Consider the following 19571-nt stretch of genomic DNA (forward strand, 5'->3'; position numbering starts at 1 on the left):
AGAGCAATAACTGAAATTCTGTTTTGACAAATATTGTCACAATTCAAATCTCTGTTTACTTTAACAGGATTTGACCTGCATCAACTTTATCAAAACATGAAAGAAGAGAAAAGTAGATTCTGCTGGAAAAGTTTTGCTATTCTTTAGGTTTTATGATAGTAATAGTCTATACATATTGCCAAAGGAAAGACACTCAATCAAAAAGTCACAAAGGAAAATAGAAGATTCTTGAAATAAAATCACCTGTAAGATGGTTTATACTACTCGATGTTAGAGAAATTCATTTACAGAATAACATTAGAAGAATGTCAAAAACCTAAAAACAACATAGAAAATCATATTGCATCTGTGATTTGTTTCATCTCTGTTTCAGATCACAATCTTATATCTTGAACTAAATGTCTCTGGAGAAATCTCATTGAAGATACTGTGATTGGAAGAACCTTCCAAAATAGAAATTTCCTTTTTATGCTAAGGTCTCCCTTGAAACAAAAGAACCTCCTAATGACATATCTTTTTAAATGCTGGAATTAAAGTTCATGCTTGTGTCCTGTGTACTTAAAATTTGAGAGATGAAGACATGGAAGAATAGAGTTTGTTGAGGAAAAGAATGTTTCTTTAAGATGTGAATGTTTAGATTCAGTACATAAATACAATGGGTAATTTCATTTAAGGTAAAAGGAAAACAAAATCCCTTTGTCCCAAATAACTAAATGATATATCTATTCCAGAATTTATACTGTTTTTCTACCTTTAGATCCAAGGCAGTAATTCAAATTAGTGTTTTAAAATACTTAGAGTCTTTATCCTCCTTCAGTTTCTTCCATTAGCAGGGAAATACAATCTTCTTTCATGTTGTATAGCTGATAACAAAAACTGGCTAGCACAAGAATGCCCCCTCTGAATTCACAGTCAGCTTTGCAGGTCTGATTTATATAGAAATAAATGCAACTACTTACTGTTTCACAGAATTATGGATTTTAGAAAATTGTTTTATAAGGGGGAAAACACTTAAGACAGCTTCTATTGAATTTTGCACACACAAAAAACTAACATGAAACAGGAACTGATAACATATTTTGGTTAGGAAAGTTAAATTATAATTTTATGATAGTTTAGAAGCCAATATATCTTAAGGACAAATCCAACAATTTGGGATTACCTATGTGTGAGTAATCTTGGAAGTGTGCATAATTATATTTTTAAGAAGTCAAATCTTTCTTTACCTGCAACTATAGATTAAAATTTTTGATGCTCTTATGTCTTTTATTTAGCTTCTGGATCTACAGAAAATAATAAATCCTCTAAATGTTTACAACTTCTTCTTCAATTGCTCAGTGGTTCAGGAGACTGGAGGATTGTCAGAATCAGAACCTAAGTCCCTAAGCTGATGATGGACTTCTTAATACTTATGTCTTAAAATTTATTCATCTTTGTACCTTCCAAGACACTTAGTGAAGATACAGACGCACAGCAGGCCCTTAAAAATTTTTTTTAATGAATTGAAACTCAAACAGTAAACCCACAAGCTTGCAAGAATTCTTGTTCGATGTTTTTAAATTGTTTATTCACTTAGACTTGCTAATAGACCATCAAATATCTACCACTGTTAAATGATTAGATTAGAGTGAACCTGACAGTCTTCATACTGCAGTAGCTTCCAGTCTAGCACAAGGGAAACAAATAAGCAAACCCCAAGTGATAACACTGTGATAAGCACCAAATACATGGGAGTTAGGAGAGTAGAATCTCTCATTCAGAAGACAATTCAGAGCTTCTGGTGGAAGATAAGATCTAAGATGAAATTTTAAGCACACGTAGTAAAGAGAAGAGGGAAGGAGATTCTAGGCAGAGGGAAAGGCACACTACCAAGATCAAAACTTCAGAGAAAACCCACACATTAGGGGAAACTCAATAGTTCAGTAAGGCTGGAGCACTCTGTGCTCCAGAAAGCAGAACAAGGACAAGGCAATAGCCCTGAACAAGGGCAGAACTTCGGAGGGCTTTGGGCATGCTAATTCATTCTCTCTCTCTCTCTCTTTTCTTTTTTTTTTTTTTTTCAGATTTTTGACATAGGATATATGCACTCACAGGAGAGAGACAGTGAGAGACAATGAGAGGGAAAGTGAGAAATCATCCCCCAGGGGTATAGACACACTGCAATCCCTCCTCTCCTCCATTCTCCTCCTAAAATTTTGGGCATGCACGCACATGCAACTCTGTGATTTTCAAGCCACCATGTCCAAGACTCGAACCATGGGTACTTAAACTGTGGTCGACCATGTAGGAGTCCAGCTCTTTTGCTACACCACCCGCTGACCCCAACTAATTCATTCTTTTTCTTTTTTAAATAATTTTTTTTTTTTTTTTTAAGCTCACTACTGGACACATGCACTCACCAGAGGGAGACAGAGAGAGAGAAAAGAAAGCAAGTCACCAGGTCTGGGACTCTAAGCATGGTTGGCCGTGTGGGAGTCCAGCAACTTAACCACCACACCACCTGCTGGCCTCACTCTCATTCTTTACTGACAACCTTAGCAAACAACGTTTTAATGTTTCTGCTTGTATGTTCTTGTCCATTGCAAAGAGTTTGGATTTATCCTAGTCCTAATACAAAGTCATTGCTAGGGCAAAGAGAAACAAAAAGTAATATGCTTTAAATCTGGTAAAACAATTCAGCATCAATGCCTTTTAGTTCAATGGTCTTAGTGTATGGACACTGACACATTCTATACTTTGTTTCCTACTTTTATTCATTCTCCCTTCCCCTCCTTTAATCCTTGCTAGATTTTGGCATATAAAGTCATTCTATGAAAGCAAAGAAGAGGGTATATAAGGAGAGAGATATAAGAGATTTTTATTTGGAAAGGTGTTTCTGAGAACACTGTGCACACCTCCCCATGAACCCCCAAACTATTGGAAAGTAATTAGGGGCCAGAAGGTGACGCAGTGGTGTATAATGCAATGCTCTTTGAGGCAGACCAATGAGGGAAGATTTCTGGTTCATCTGGATACCTCTCTGAAGTCAGAGGTCAGCTTGCCCGTAATCTAGGGCTGGCTATAGGCTGGGGGGGAGGGTGTCACAGCATCAAGATCTTGTTGAGAGTTCTCTCTCTCTCTCTCTCTCTCTCTCTCTCTCTCTCTTCTCTGTCGTTCTTGATCATGGATGAAATAAATTAACTTTTTTTAATAATTAAATATTTTTGTCCTATATGCTAAATCTACATGGAACTAACTTTTCGGAAAGCTTTTGCCACAAACTATAAAACATAAACAACATTGCTTCTTTGATGAAACTGGATAAATCCCAAATAGGTCTCTCCCGTGAAGCAAATAAAATAACCTAAAATTTATGGTGACCAATTTAACAAAACAGAGCCAAACTTTTTCAATGTTCCTACCTATATCTCCGATTTTAGGAAGTTGCTCTGAAGAAATAAAAAAGAGTGTGCTCAAGGATTTGGCTAAATATCATTCTGCTTTGATGATCAGCATAATGAAAATCATGATGGCCAAATATCATCAGAAAGTTTCCACACTCAGGCCAGCAGGTGGTGTAATGGTAAAGGCATTCAACTCCCACATGACCAACCACGGTTTAAGTCCCAGACCTGGTAGCTTGAAACTCACACCAGGCACTTGTGTGTGTGTGCCCAAAATCCTGAGAGGCAAATGGAGGAGAAGGGATTCTGGTGTGGCTGTACCCCCAGTCTCCCCCCACCCCCACACCACCGAGGTGATTTCTCATTTTCTGTTCCTCTGTCTCTCCAGCAAGTGCATATGCCCTACAGCAAACATCTCAAAAAAAAAAAAATAGAAAGGAAGGAAGGAAGGAAGGAAGGAAGGAAGGAAGGAAGGAAGGAAGGAAGGAAGAAGAAAGAAAGAAAGAAAGAAAGAAAGAAAGAAAGAAAGAAAGAAAGAAAGAAAGAAAGAAAGAAAGAAAGAAAGAAAGAAAGAAAGAAAGAAAGTCATCACATCCCGCTTCAAGCTAGCACCAGGAAGTCACCAAACACAGGGTTGGGAAGAGTTCACATATCAGCTCCAGCATACACTGAAAGAAGGCACATGGAATTCTCATTTTGTTTTCTGTTTTGGAAGTGGCATGCATTTCTCTCTCTCTCTCTTTCTCTCTCTTTCTCTCTCTCTCTCACACACACTTTACTCATGGCCTATTAGCCAGAATCACTTACTTTGCCTGACTGCTAGGGAATCCAAAAGGAGAAAATTAGATACTGGTGTGTGCAGTAATGTTCTCCCCAAAGCCCAGTTCTTGGCCTTCCTTTTTCATTTCTTTTACATACCTGGCAAATTTATCACAGAATTTTCTCTTTTTTGCTTATTTTTATTTATTTATTTCATGAAGGAGAGATACAGAAGAAAGTGTGTGTGAGAGAGAGAGAAACAACCTCAACAGATTCTCATACCACAGTCCTCATCCCCAGATCTTCCCAGCCAGCCAGCATCACAGACACCCAAGTGTGTGTCTTGATGCACGTGTCGTCCTGAGAACTGAAACCTGACCTTCCATATGGCTCCCAGCACTGCAGAGCTGTGCCGTCACAGGTAAGTCAGAATTATTTTTTTTACAAAGATGGTTCTCTTCCTAAAAGAAATCCTACCATTAGCTTCAAAATAATTATTTATTTTCACATATTATATATAATACACAGATAAAATTTTAAAATGTAATTATTTATGGGTGGGTGGATTTAGGAATTTTTTATTTTCTTTATTTATTTGCATTTTCTAACTTTTCCATAATAAATTTAGACTGCTTTTTTAAATTAATATGAATTTTAATAAAAATTAGTTTGTTTAATATGTATATATGTTATATACGCACATTACATATATATGTGTATAACCAAACATGTATGAATATATGTTTTCCTTACATAACTCCTATAAGCTCTTCTTTTGACTCTAAGGTGAACCAGGAGGTGGAATACAGAAACATTTGGTTATCAAGTCTCTGGTTGCTCCCTGCATCCACAAAACTTCCCTTGTGGTTTTGCTCGTACTGTCTTAAATGCCTTACCTTGCAAGGCCAGCAGATGGCATAGCGGTTCCATCACGAACTTCCACATGGCCCATGGCGGTTTGAGTCCCCTACCCAGTGACTTGAAACTCACACCAAGCACTCGTGTGTGTGCTTGCGCATGTCCAAGATGCCAGGAGAAGAATGGAGGAAAAGGGATTGCTGAGTGTTGGAAGGCAACGACTTCTCACTTTACCTCTCATGCACCCTAAGGAAAAACCCTCTAAAAAAAATACCCTTACCTGGCATTGACTAGCAAGGTTACTTACAAACTAGTTATTCTTATACATTTCTCTTTACTCCAATCAAAGAAGGCAGCTTCTAGATCACTATGCCTCAGGCAATTGTGACTAATATCCTTTAAACTCCTCTCATGGCCACTGGTTATTGGAAATTACTCAAGGAAAATTATTTCCTGATTTCCTCCATTAAATTGTCCAAAGAGGAAAAATACCTTGGTGGGAAAAAACAAATTTTGATAGTCAGTTCTTTGATTTCTATTTTCATCTCATTTCCATGATTAGAAATTTAATCCTTAGGGTACATAGTAGGATTTCTCCATCTGTGAAAACCCAGGGCTGGAGAGGATTGCTCAACTGGAAAAAGATACTCAAAATGAGCAAAGTGGAGGGATGTACTTGTAAAATCTAAAGTTCAATATAAGTAGGAGGTATTATAAGTACCTTGCAGTATAGCCACTATTCATTTGTCCTTAGTTTCCCTGAGTTTTCTGGAGAGAGGTGTTACATGTGCATCTGCATCTATTTATTTAAATGCTATACTACAACACAATGCATTCATTATTGGTTGCCCTAAGCAGTGAAATAATTGAAATAATAAAGATTCACCTCTACATATTTAACCCAGAAGAAGTTCATTGCCATCTCTCTTAATAGTCTATGAGTGATCCAAGTTATTTTTCAAAGTGGGTGCTAAAATAGCAAATGTGTAAGTCCAAATTATTCTTCTGCAAGTAAATATAAAGCATGGGAACAAACTTATAAACATTTTAGAGAATGTTTGACACAACTTTATTACCACTGTGATATTCCCCTATGAGTCATGTAACGGTATCCCAGCACTGGGGTTTTGTCAGATAATGGGAGAATATTCATCGAATTGAAAAGAGTTAGAGTACGACATTAGATTACAACTTTTATATCCAGGAGAAGTACATCATAGCAATGCCTTTTCTTCTTTTTATCTGCTTCCCCTTTCCCTTCAGGCAAAAAAATATAAATGAAAAATACCTTCTACCTTCAATCAAATACCAAAGATAAAATGCTGATTGCTTGCTTGACTGCTTACAATGGAGGTATAACAAATGTTAATCTATTTCTGCAGCCAACAGAGAGGGAAGGCTGAAAAGGGGAGAAGGGGATTAGAAGAGCTTTTCCTCCGGTGGCATTTTTTGAGACTTCAAAATGCTCTTAGAAGCTACTTAACAACAAAATCAGCTGATCCTATTGTTGTGGCTCAGAAATCTGTTCAGTGTATGACAGCTGAGTGAGGAAGCTAAGGGGCTAGTTAATGCATTGCCCATGGATATTTCCAAAAGCTTTTAATTATAGCCCTTTGAAGAAGTCTTACAAAGATCCTTCAGCTCATCACAAGACCTGTGTCTCCAGGGGCCAGGCCCACCAGGGAGAAGAGAAAATCAAAGTCTAGGTCAGCATCTTAGAGGGTCCCACAAAGTTGTATTTCTAGAACTCCATCTTGGCTCAACTTCCACCAGCCCACCCAGCTTCTGGCCTAAACTCCCCAGTATGGTGGGGATATTGTAGGAAACTCTCTCTCCTTCCTGAAGAGAACCATGTGGTTCCATGTTGTGTGACTAAGTTTCTGGCCTCTCTTCTTTGTGGCAGTCACCAGGGTCCATCCCTGAATAGGGCAGTTCTGGCCCATCACTGTGACTGCTGAGAGTTCAGATCTTTATTGGCCACTGGAGAGAAGAAAAAAAGGGAGCATGTGAGAGGGAGTATCCTTCCTCCCTTCCTGCGATAGTTTCTGGCATCAACTAGCCTAAGTCATGGTACCCAGTAATTTGGTCCAACATAAGTCGACATGTTCCCATGAAAATATTATTTTGATGGGATTAACATTTTAATTCATCCACTTTGAGTAAAGCAAATTACCCTCCATACTGTAGATGGCTTTTATCAGTTTAGTCAGTTGAAGGCCTTAAGAAAAAAGACTGACATCCTTGAAAAGGAAGGAATCTGCCTCCACATTGCCTTTGAACTCAAAACTGCAACATTGACTCTTGCCAGAATTTCTAGCATGCCCTGCAGATTTTGTATTTGCCATCCCCCACAATTGTGTGAGCTCATTTCCTAAAATCTCTCTTTCCATCAGACATTGATATATAGAAATAGATAGATCCCATTGATTACATTTCTCTGGAAAACTAACACACAGTCAAAGCTTTGTCTTCATGGGACAACCTGTAGGGCCTAAAAGGTGGACTTCATCACTCAGGATTTTAATGATGAAGGAATTTTCTTCGATGAAGGAATCACCCAACCCTCAAGCCTGTAGGTTATAAAGCCAGTCACATGACTACTCTGCATAGCCTACATGGTCTTTTGTATAGAACAATGTCCTATGGTTTGAATGGAAATCATTTTAGGAAAAAAAAAAATCAATATTTAGAGAACTTCCGCTTCTCCTCATATTCTTCCTCAGACTCAATGACCAAAGGACTTTTGTCACAAGAGCAGTAATAAGAACCAGCATTCATTCCTGTCTTTCCAATGTCATATTTTATTGCATGGCATAAAATTTAGCATAGCAAAGCAGTCAGGTCAAGGAATGAGAACAATTCCAGTCACCCAGACACAGAGCCAATCATGGGTCTTCAGATGTCCCAGGTCTGCAGAGGCTATGTTGACAGGCATTCTGATCCATTCCTATAGGTCTTTTGAAGGGTCTGAGAGCCAGAAGAGAAGTGTTCTGGTTACCGTGCCAGGGGTAAATGGCAAAGTAGCTGTGGTGAGGGCTCCTCTTATGCTCTGGAGGCAACAGAGTCTCTTAGATTAGCACATGTATGTAAGATTAGCACACAGCCAGTCTGTCCATCTCTGCTCAGGTGGAATAGCATGTCTCGAATTATCAGGTTTGGGCATTTCTGTTACTCCCTTAAGACATTCCTGTTATGCCCTTTTGGTTTGTCAGGTGAGGAGGAGGAATTGGGGCATACATATCATCATGTTGTGCCCAGTCATGAAATTCCCAAAAGAACACCAAGTAGCCGATTCCGATGCAAGCACACAAGGGTCACTTTCATTTGGGCTTAAGCCAGGACTCTCAATCGTCACCAATACAGCGGATCAGAGTTAAGAGCCCCACATGTTAGTTGGGCTGGATTTTTATTTGGCTATTAAGGGGGAGGTCAAGGGGTGCTGAGGAATGGACTCAGGCAGCTATACATTGACTGTAGATTACAAGAAGCAGAGTTGCCTTTTACTGATTGGTCACCAGACTGTTAAGTTGGGCACGAAAATTACTTCAAGTCTCTGGTATTTCTTTTGTTTTTCTCATTGGACAGCCCCGGTGGGGTGATGGTCTTATGACCTCCTACGTGATCGGCTCGCCTCCTTAAAATGGCACTGATTCTCAGTAAGGTGGGTTTATCAAAATGGAATCGCCCCGTAAAAGTGGAGTCACTCTGGTCCTTCAATCACACTTTTTATTGCTCATTATAGTCTTGTCATTACAGAGTCCATTTTGTGTAACAGTGCTCTCTACAACTTTGTTTTATTTTTAAGAATTATTTTATTTAACTTTATTTATTTTAATTTGACTAGAGAAGGACAGAGGAAGTGAGAGAGAGAAAGAAGAAAAGTGAGAAGGCAAGCCGTGAGGCTTGGGACTGAACCGCAGTCGTCCACATGGGAGTCCAGCGCTCTTAACTACTATGCCACCTGCCAGCCCCACTCTCTACAACTTTGGTTTGTCTCTCAGCCTGAGAAGACAATTTTCCTCTCTCTTCCCTTGGCCATGGCTCCTGGGAACGAAGAACTGTTCTGATTATTGAGAACTGGTCATTCAGCAGACCATGGAGCCAGAGGGTAGACCGTTCTGGACATATACTAGTACCCATCCTACGCTTTATGATGATTAAGCCTTTATGCAAACAAGGGTTTTTTCCAAGGTTCCGAAAATGTGAGAGGTCCCTTATGGGTATTATAAGGCCAAACTGCATGATTTCATTTCTCTGTTTGTCACTGCTTGGGCAAGATAATGGTCCCAAACGCTACCTTGAGGCTTCCCATTCTTGCTGACTCTTTCTTCTGAATGTCGAATTGTTCTCTGCAGGCGTAAATCAAACTCTGGCATCATCTTCTAAATTCTTCATTAGTAACTCACAGGCATGATTCTCTCAGCCAGGATGAATCTTGCTGACCCATACCCTTTCCGTGTGGTTCTGTGTTTCATCTTTTATGGATCAAACCCAGTGTCTCATGTGCTTTGTTCCTCACCTTTCCCCACTTTCCTTTAGCCATTTTCCCTTTTTTGTTTAGTCTCCTTCCAATATGTCTTGGCCTGAATTATTCCAACAACTGCATTTTCCTCCTATTTCACATTTGCTCTAGAGAATAAGCTTTGATATATTTTATCTCCGTTCTCTATATTTTAGGGTTGGTTTTTTTTTTTTTTTTTGCTCTTACACTATAAATTTATGGATAATCTAGGAAAACTTGAATTATAGTTAGCCAGTTGGCTATCTACCTCATCTATACTTATTATCTGCATTTACATAAACAAGGCACCAAATTTCTCTGGGAAATCACCTCTGGTACTCTCAAGGTACAAAACTTCCTGTAAGATTTCCTGAGAGATTTAAAGCTGTTGTCGTAGTAACTGGAAAATAACCAAATACAACCACTCTACTAAAGCCCAAGATGTAGTTAATTACCACTGCTTAATTAATCCAAGAGACTCTTTCACTGAATGCCCAGCTGGATTGTAAAAACAATCACTAAATAACCCAAAGGTCTTCCAGAAGGCAGGAACAGCACTTAGGCCTGGCTATAGAGGCAGAGATTTCATTCCTCCCTGTGGTCCACTGGAAAGCTAGTTACCCCCTAAGGAGAGGAAAGGAAAAGGATTTTTGAACAAAGGAGTGTCACATAATGAGGCTCTCCCCAGAGAGTGAGCTCTACTTCCTGGAGAATATATAGCAACCCTTGATCATGGAAGAAAAATCTGTAGGTAACTAGCAAATATCCTGACCTAAGAAGGAAAAGCTATCCTAACTACCCTGGTAAATGTATGGAGCTGCCCCCATAAGGCAGAAAGTAGAGTTCACTGTCCAGCAATGCACAATAATTTTGAAGAACACAAGATACACGGGCGAGCTGATGGGGCCGAATCTCTGCCATCATGGACTACATGGGAAGGTCCAAGGTTCTCATTCTGAAGCTTCCCAAAACACATTAGGTGCTCATGATCTAAACTGAAGCTGAGGATTGATTGCAGCATGGAGACCCTGTTAGGATTCTCTCTCTCTCTCTCTCTCCCTCTCCCTCTCCCTCTCCCTCTCCCTCTCCCTCTCCCTCTCAGAGGAAATAAATAATAAGCTTTTTAAAAAAAATTCAAAATACAGAGATGGCCTGAGTTCAAATCTTGACACACTAATTACCAGATTAGTCATCCTCTTTAAGCCTCAGTGCCTGTTTCTGTAAAGCAGAAGGAATTATAGTACAGTGGTGAGGATGAAGTGAAATATTCTAAGGACTTATGCACCACATGGAAAATGCTTTATAAATGTTACAACTGGTTATTAAGTATGAAGGATCCCATTAGCAGTTATCCCATGCACCAACCATTCCCAACTTTCACTGAATAATTTGCAAAATTATTATTCAATTGCACCATCAAAAAAAGCCTTGGATTTGGGGAATAGTAGGCCAAAAACTGAAGGAATTGGGGTCAGGGGTGAATTTGTGTTTTTATGCTAGGTAACTATGAGAAATTTGAAAGATAAATAAGGAATGAGAGTCCAGGAAGTGAACAGCTAGTATTATTAGATAGCATCAGGAAAGGGAGCTTGGTTTTGTAAGTAACTGTTCAAAGTCCCAGAACAACAGACACCTGGCTGAGGATAAGACTGCTATATGAGATACCCCACTGTTCATTAACAGGAGTATGAATAAACAAATAGTATATTCACATACTGGATTTCTACTCACAATATAAAAAGATTTAATTACTAAACACATAGGTGAATTACAAAAACATTGTGAGTGAAAAATCAAGAACTAGAGTATGCACTATACAATTCCATTTATCTGAAGTTCCAGAAGAGACAAAACTGTTATTGGTGGCAGAAAACAGAATAGTGGTTTTCTCAGAAATGGAAAGAGCAGAGAATTAACAGGAAACAGGCACAGGAGACTTTTTAGGGTGATGAATATATTCCATATTCTGTTGGTGGTGGTTTGTCACAAGTCATTGACTATAACTGTATATATTTTACTCTATGTTAATTATAACTTAATTTTTAAAATAGAGAGAATAAAATTAAAATATTTCAGATTAACAAAACAGATATTAAAAGAATATACACTTATAGGATCTTATTGGAAACCATACTAGACTGGCCCCATGGTCTAGTGGTTAAGGGAACCAGATCCCACATGGCTTATCATGGGGTTCAAAATCCTGGTGGCTTAAAAAACATGCTAGGTATGTATGTGTGCATACCCAAAATTCCAACAGGATGAAGAAATGGAGAAGGGATAGCCACATAGGCACACCCCAGTCGGTGGCAAAAGAGGGTGCCTTCTTCCTCTGTCTGTCTCTCTCTATCTCTCTCTGGTAAGTGCACATGTCCTCTAGCTAATTTAAAAAGAAGAAAAGAAAAGAAAGAATATTAAAGGATATATCTCTGAGGAAAAAATTAAACCTACCATGAACAAATGAACATAAATAAACAAACAGAACACTGACTATAAAATTGCCAAATATACTGACTTTCCTTGTATATACATGTTTTAAACCTCCAGGCTAGCTAGGGCTCAGGATGAATTGCAGCATCAGTACCCTGTTAGGGACTGTCTCTCTCTCTCTCTCTATCTCTATCTATCTATCTATCTCTCTATCTATCTCTCCATCTATCTCTTTCTCTCTCTCTGATTAAACATTTTTTTTTAAAAAAATACAAAAAACAATGCTCTTCCTCATTTTCCAAAAAAATGTCTGAGATTATTTTAAGCATATATTCCAAGTCTTCAAGGAACAAGTATTTCCTAACTTTTGAAAACTATTTCTGAGCATATAAAAAAAGGAAATCTCCTTGACTCATGATGTGAGTCAAATCTGACCTCAGTGCTCAAAACTGTGCAGAATAATATAAAGAGAAAGTTGCAGGCAAATTTCACTTGGGGTTATAAAACAAAAGTCTTAAATAAATTCATAGCAACCAAATGCAATGATGTATTTGAAGATAAATATTATGGCCAATTAAGGCCTATTTCAGAAATGCAAAAATGATTTAATGTGATAAAATCAATAAAGATAATATAGAGCCCTAATAGGTAAAAGGAGAAAACCTATGTGATAATCTTGAAAATGCAGGAAAGGAACACATAAAATTCAACATCCACATACTGTAAAAATGTTTAACAACCAGCACTGGAGGGAAACCTTTTCTTACTTGATAAAAGGATATCCGCCAAAAATCTTCAGCAAATACCATGCTGAATAGTGAAATGCTTAAACATTCAATTTAAAAGAATAAGGATGCCCTTTAGACCACTAGTATTCAGCATCTTCCTGGATGTCTTAGCTAAAGGGAAAAAAAAAAAAAAAAAGACCAGAGGGAGGAAAGGAAAGATATAAAGATTGGAGATATAAAGATTGGACAGAAAAATGTCATTATTCACAGATAATAGTATTGTTTACATAGAAAAATCTATGAGAAAATATTAAAAACCTATTAAAAGCAGTAAGAGCTTGATGGATACAAAATTACAGACAAAATCAATAGCACCTCTATACACCAGCAGCATCCAATTAAAAAATATAATTTAAAAATTCTCTCAGTCACAACAGCAACACAAATATAAGGTATATAGAACATAGCTGCCAAAAGACATATATTAACATCCTGGAAACAGAACAAAACTTTAGTGAAGGATACAAATTGTTTAAACATGAGAAATGGAAAAATGCAGTGTGTTCCTGGTTTTAAAAGATGACACTTTAAAGACAGCAGTTATCCACCAATTAATCTATTGATACATCCCTGTCAAAGTCTCCCGGGTTTTCCATAGACCTTGTCAAGTTGATGCTAAAATTCCTATAGAACAACAAAAGGCAAAGAGGAACCGAGACAATTTTTAAAAAGAAAAGTGAAGGGGAGCCCACCCTTAAAGATATCAAGATTTATAGAAAGTTTTATCATAAAGCAAAGAGAGACATTGGAAAATGGAAACAAAATAGAGAGCCCAGAACCAGAGTTACATATCATAGTTTATGACCAAAGAGGCCTTAAAAATTAGTAAGGAAAATGTGTCCGTTTTTCACAGTATCTTTCTCATGATCTCTTTCACAAAATCTTTAAAAATGAATGTCTATTAACACACATTGTTGGCAAGGATGTGAAAAATGAAAATTCACACATGCCTAATAGAACAAATAGTTGCAACACTTTGGACCGCAACTTTGCAATATCTGGTAAATGTGAAACTGATGTACACCACTTTGGACTTGGCAGTTCCACCTTTCGGTATCTATCCTAGAAAAACTCATCAGGATGGAGAATAGAATATGGTTTATTCATACAATGGGATACTTTAAGCTATTACAGGAAACTGAGCCTTGAAAATGTTGGATTAAAAACAAAGTACAAAATGATTTGTACAATATATACAGGTTTGCCACTTGTGTAAATTTTTAGAGACATAAAACAATGCTACATGCTTTGTGAGGACAGAAAAGCAGCATAGAAATAACATCTACTCACTTAAGGATTTTTTTCCCATCATTTCCTTGAGAAATATGAGGTAAATATTTAAAACATTAACTCTGGTAAGTCTAGGTAATGGTACATGAGTGCCTGATGAGTTTATACATATTTGTATGTTTGAAGAGAGTAGAACTAACCTACTGAAGAAGTAAGTTAAAAATTGTCTATAGGGCCAGGTGTTGTCTCAGTGGCAATGCAAATAGACCCACAATGGAAAGGTCTTTGGTTTGCATCCTGTAACCTCCCTGTACATACCAGGTACATGTCGGCATGCCCATGATCTGGGCTGATTGAGGCTGGGAGTGGATCATGGCATAAGGACTCTGTTGGTCATTTCTCTCTTTTTCCATTCATGAAAAAATAATCAATGAATAATAAAAGAGAATTGTCTATAAAGGTGCAAATAGGAAGATCCAAAAATACCTAAGTTCAATTAAAGTTAAGCAGAGGAGAATACAAGTAGACAAAAGAGAAATATAACCAAATGAACAACTAGACGGTGGGAACTTAGCAGAGATCCCACTGTCTTATCCAGGGAAGAGTACAGAACTCTACTCTTTCTTTTTGGAAAAGAAAGAATTAGGTCTCACCTTATGAATCTTTGTGAACTCATAACTACACCAAAATTCTCTCTTTTCTCAATTCCCTGTTTAGTTAGCCACCCTGTTTAGTTAACCCAGTTTCCCACATACTCTAACACTCTACAGTCGTAAGTCTGGACAGCATTTACTGCGAAGGTGTATCCCTGCCATTGAGAGCATGATAAAGTGAGTCTGACTTGGTTTTATGATTAAGACTCAGAAATCCCAGAGCTCGGACACTACTCTACTAGTAGCTACCTGACATTGAACTCTTTATCTGATCTCTCTGGGCCTCCATTTCTTCATCTTCAAAATGGGCATAATGAGAACACCCAGTGAGGCTGCTGCACAGTTAAGTAATGCAATGTATACAAAGACATTAACACATTGAATATCATATAGTAAATACCAAATGATAGTGACCAATGGTTATGAGGATTGTACCAGGATATTTTGTGACTATACAGAATGGACCCCAACTCAAATTTACTCAAATAATAAGGACATTTTATTTATTTAAATTTATTTAAGCCACACTACTACTCAGGCTTGTTGTGGTTTTTGTTTTTTTGGTTTTTTGGTTTGTTTGTGCTGCACAGTTAAGTAATGCAATGTATACAAAGACATTAACACATTGAATATCATATAGTAAATACCAAATGATAGTGACCAATGGTTATGAGGATTGTACCAGGATATTTTGTGACTATACAGAATGGACCCCAACTCAAATTTACTCAAATAATAAGGACATTTTATTTATTTAAATTTATTTAAGCCACACTACTACTCAGGCTTGTTTTGGTTTTTGTTTTTTTGGTTTTTTGGTTTGTTTGTTTTTTTTTTTTCAAAGTTTCCCTACTAGCAAAATGGGGGCCCTACCTCTGATCTATGGTGACCCTACCACCTGGAAAAGGCCAGCCACCCTAGAAAACATCTGCAAATTGCCTCTCTCTAATTTACTTTATGGATAAGGAGATCAAGGCGAAGGAAAGTTTAAATATTTCTGAAAACCACCAAGTCGGTTGGCACTAGGACTAAAACGTGAAATTCTGTTCTCTTTATATCTGTTCAAGATACATCTGTCTTGACATTTAGAGAAATTTACTTACTTTTTATATTCATTTAATTTGTTTTAAAATATAAAGTTTTAAACTATTAAGACACTAGCAGCTTCTTGACTAAAGTAGAAACTGTTGCAAAGAAAAGATCTTAAGTGAGCAGTTTTCACTTAGAGAGGAAAGGTCTCCCTATTCTTTCATAAACCCTCTAAAAAAATTGCCGTCTGTGCTGTGGTAGCAGCTGTTCCATTCTCATGTCTGACTCCACAGGGACTAACTTTAGATTCCTTTTTCTAAAAATTGGAAATCAATGTCAAATCAGGTGATGGGGAAAGCCAATGAAGTTCTTTTATTCCTGTTCCCTTGATATAGACACGAACACTCTTCCCTTTGCTGGCATTGATCTGATAGCAGACAACTGTCTGTGTTTGTCTGGAATAAAAAAGAAGGAGGAGGAGGAGGAGGAGGAGAAGGAGAAGGAGAAGGAGAAGGAGAAGGAGAAGGAGAAGAAGAAGAAGAAGAAGAAGAAATCTATATATTCCTTCCTAAAACTTTTACTTGGGCCAGTATTTTGAAGACTTCTACTTCCATTGCTTTGGTCAAATAGACTGGAAGTATCATACATCCACAACTTTGGCAAGCTTTTTTTTTTTTTCTTGGAAGAGGTTTTTGCTATAGGGCACATGTGCTCATCAGAAAAACAGAGAGAGACAGAGTCAGAAAGTGAGAAATCACCCCCCAGGGGGATGGCCACACCACAATCCCTTCCCCTTTCCCTCCATTCTCTTCTCAGGGTCTTGGGCACACACGCACACGCGCCTGGCTTGAGTTTAAGCCACCAAGTCCAGGACTTGAACCGCGGTCACCACATGGGAGTCCAGTGACATAGCCTTTACGCCATCTGCTGGTCCCAATCCACCCTATTTTCTAATACTTACAAAATGGTGATGAACTTGGTATTTTTTACTCCAATGAAAATGACATAACCTTCTACAAAAGTGATTAACATTTTTTAAAACACCTCTGCCTACATATCTTTTATGTAGATTATATTTCATTTAGGCTAGTCACAGCATCTAGAATGTAGGCCATAAAAATTCCATTCAAGTTACCTTTGTTTTCTCTGAAATAAATTCTTGAGTAGGAAGATAGTGGCAGAAAAGATCATGAATTAAAAGAAATAGAATTAAGGCACCACCAGATGGCATAATGGTTATGTCGGTGGACTCCCACATAGTCTACCACAGTTCAAGTCCTAGATCCAGAGACCTAAAAACTCACGCTGGGTGTGCACGCATGCCCAAGACCCCCAGAGGAGAATGGAGAAGAGATTGCAGCATGGCAATCCCCGCTGGGGAAGGGAGTGATTTCTCACTTTTTGTCTCTCTGTCTCTCTGTTTCTTGTGAGCGCACATGCCATACAGCAAAAATCTTTCTAATAAAAAGAAATAGATTTAGACATGTGTGATTGAGAAGTATAAAAGTCGAGAGTCTCTCTGAATGGTTCAGTGAGATCTCTCGACACAAGGGAATGGTGTATGTTTGATGAAAATTTGAGTATAAAAATTCTCTAAGCCAATTCCACATGATTATTCCTTGAAAGCTACGTTGAACACTCAAGTCCTAGAAGTGTTTACAAAGAGTTTTAACTCCTGCTACCTTTCAAGTTTAGTCTATCAAAAGCATCACATTTGTTCAGTGCAATAACATTCCATCTGATGAAAACCTTTGACATCAATAAAAGCTAGGGGCCTGAAGGTGGCACATTGGTTAAGGCGCTGGACTCCCATGCAGTCAACTGTAGTTCAAGTCCCAAACACAACAGCTTGAAACTCAAGCAAGGTGTACTTGAGTGAGTGCCCAAAATTATAGGAGGAGAATGAAGGAGAAGAATATTGCAGTGTAGTCATCCCCACTGGGGAGTAATTTCTCATTTTCTGTGTCTCTATCTCTCAGTGAGGACACACACCGTGCAGCAAAAATCTCTAAAAAAAAATAATAAAAGTCTAAAACTTGGAGGAGGTCTAAGTCCTGCCACAGTTACATATTCAGTGCCACTCATTTATGGTGTCTTCCAGACCGTAGCCATATTTCCATGCAGATAGCCATGAATTCTTTGCCTCCAAGGGTTGATAATAATGCCTAAAGATGAGTCATAATCAACAATAATGACAAGCTCTATTTCACAAAATTACTTCACTTTAACACCCAGGGAGACATCTGCTGATGGAAATAAGCTTACAATAAACTTTCATAAATAACAACATTTCCTTTTTAAGTGCTTTTAAAATGTCTCCGAGTTCTTATCTATAGTTGTAATTACATGCTTGTTTACATTCTTTAATATTTGATCCTAAGTATGTAACTCCATGTAATTAATGACTCTATAATATTCCAGAGTTAAAGACATCACATTTATTCAGTTGTCCTCTTACAGTTGTATATTTAGTTTTTGGCTTTTGAAAATAAATAATATTGAAAGGAACATATCTCTGTCTATAAATTTTCCCTTCCAAACTGGTTACTTCTAAAAGACTGCAAGATAGGAAATTATTAGATAAGCAGTTGTGAGCATTTCTATGTCCTTTCGTACATAGTGAGATGTTTCCTAGAATATTATGACATCTTCATTGGAATTAAAAATACCAAGCTCATGGGACCAGCAGGTGACGTGGTGGTTGGGGCAGTGGACTCCCACATGACTGACTGCAGTTTGAGTCCTGGCCCTAGTGGTTTGCTTTCTCACCTTTCCTCTCTCGGTCTCTCTGGTGAGCTTACATGCCTTATAGCAAACCTAAATCAATAAATGAAATAAATAATTTTTAAATTCCATGTTCATCATAATTTTGTAAGTATTACCCCTTATCTTTTATAAATAATTTTGCTGAGACAACAGGCAAGTGAGGTAACTTTATATTTTCAAAACTAGCATTTATCTGACTATAAGCCAGATCAAATATTTTCCCAGTTTCATGTCATATATATATATATATAAAATCACCCAGGGAATGGATAGTTCTCAAAGAGGTGACTTTGAATTCCAGCTTACATAGCATCTTCAACAAAGAATAGTAAATTTTTAGAGAAATGACAAGACAAAGGAAAAAGAATTTGAGTCTCTAGAGGAAGGCAAATAACTGACAGATAAAGACTGGCTAATAAAGCTTGTTAACGTAGATTCCTCTGGTACCACCTCTAGGCTGATGAAGACCTAAAGTTGTCTTCTGTGGTTAACCTTTGTTCTTCCTGTTAGAGAAGGGGCCAGGATACCTTTTCTTTATAAATCTGTGCCCTGCTTTTAGACAAACAGAGGAATGTCTGACACAAATAGAAAAAGAGAACTTTTCTGCTGCTGCTGCTTCTTAATTGACTTCCACCCAACAATTCTTCCCATTCTGGGTGGTGTATTTTGGTCTCTCATAGGACTAACCACGCTTATCCCATGAGATGATGAGAATTTGATGAGGTATCGTGCAGAATGTGTCACTTCTAACCAGAACTGATCAGCTCAGTGCCCAGACCAGATTTCATCCTTCCTGTATCTTAGCAAAGATTATTATTTGTTGTAAAAGAATACATTGTAGAGATTTATAAATGGCTAAATGAGACTAAGAATAGGGAGTAACCAACAGTCACGTGGCCAGGCCTGGCCTTGCATCTTTGATCTCACCAATTGCCTGCTCATATCACACAACCAGCACACAACCAGAGCCCTGCCATGGCGACAGGAGACGATGCTGAGCCTGTTTTGAATTTCACAGCAGTGAGTGTAACTTCTCACTAATATATCAATGCAAAGTTAATCATAATATACTTAATACTGCTTGTGCTTTTTAATCTCGATTCTCTGCTGAGTGTTGTTATTGTGCCAGATCCATATATAGACTGCAATAACACTGTGAGATGAATATTGTTAT

This window comes from Tupaia chinensis, unplaced genomic scaffold, assembly GCF_000334495.1.
Source record: "Tupaia chinensis unplaced genomic scaffold, TupChi_1.0 Scaffold000054_1, whole genome shotgun sequence".
Classification (NCBI taxonomy): domain Eukaryota; kingdom Metazoa; phylum Chordata; class Mammalia; order Scandentia; family Tupaiidae; genus Tupaia; species Tupaia belangeri.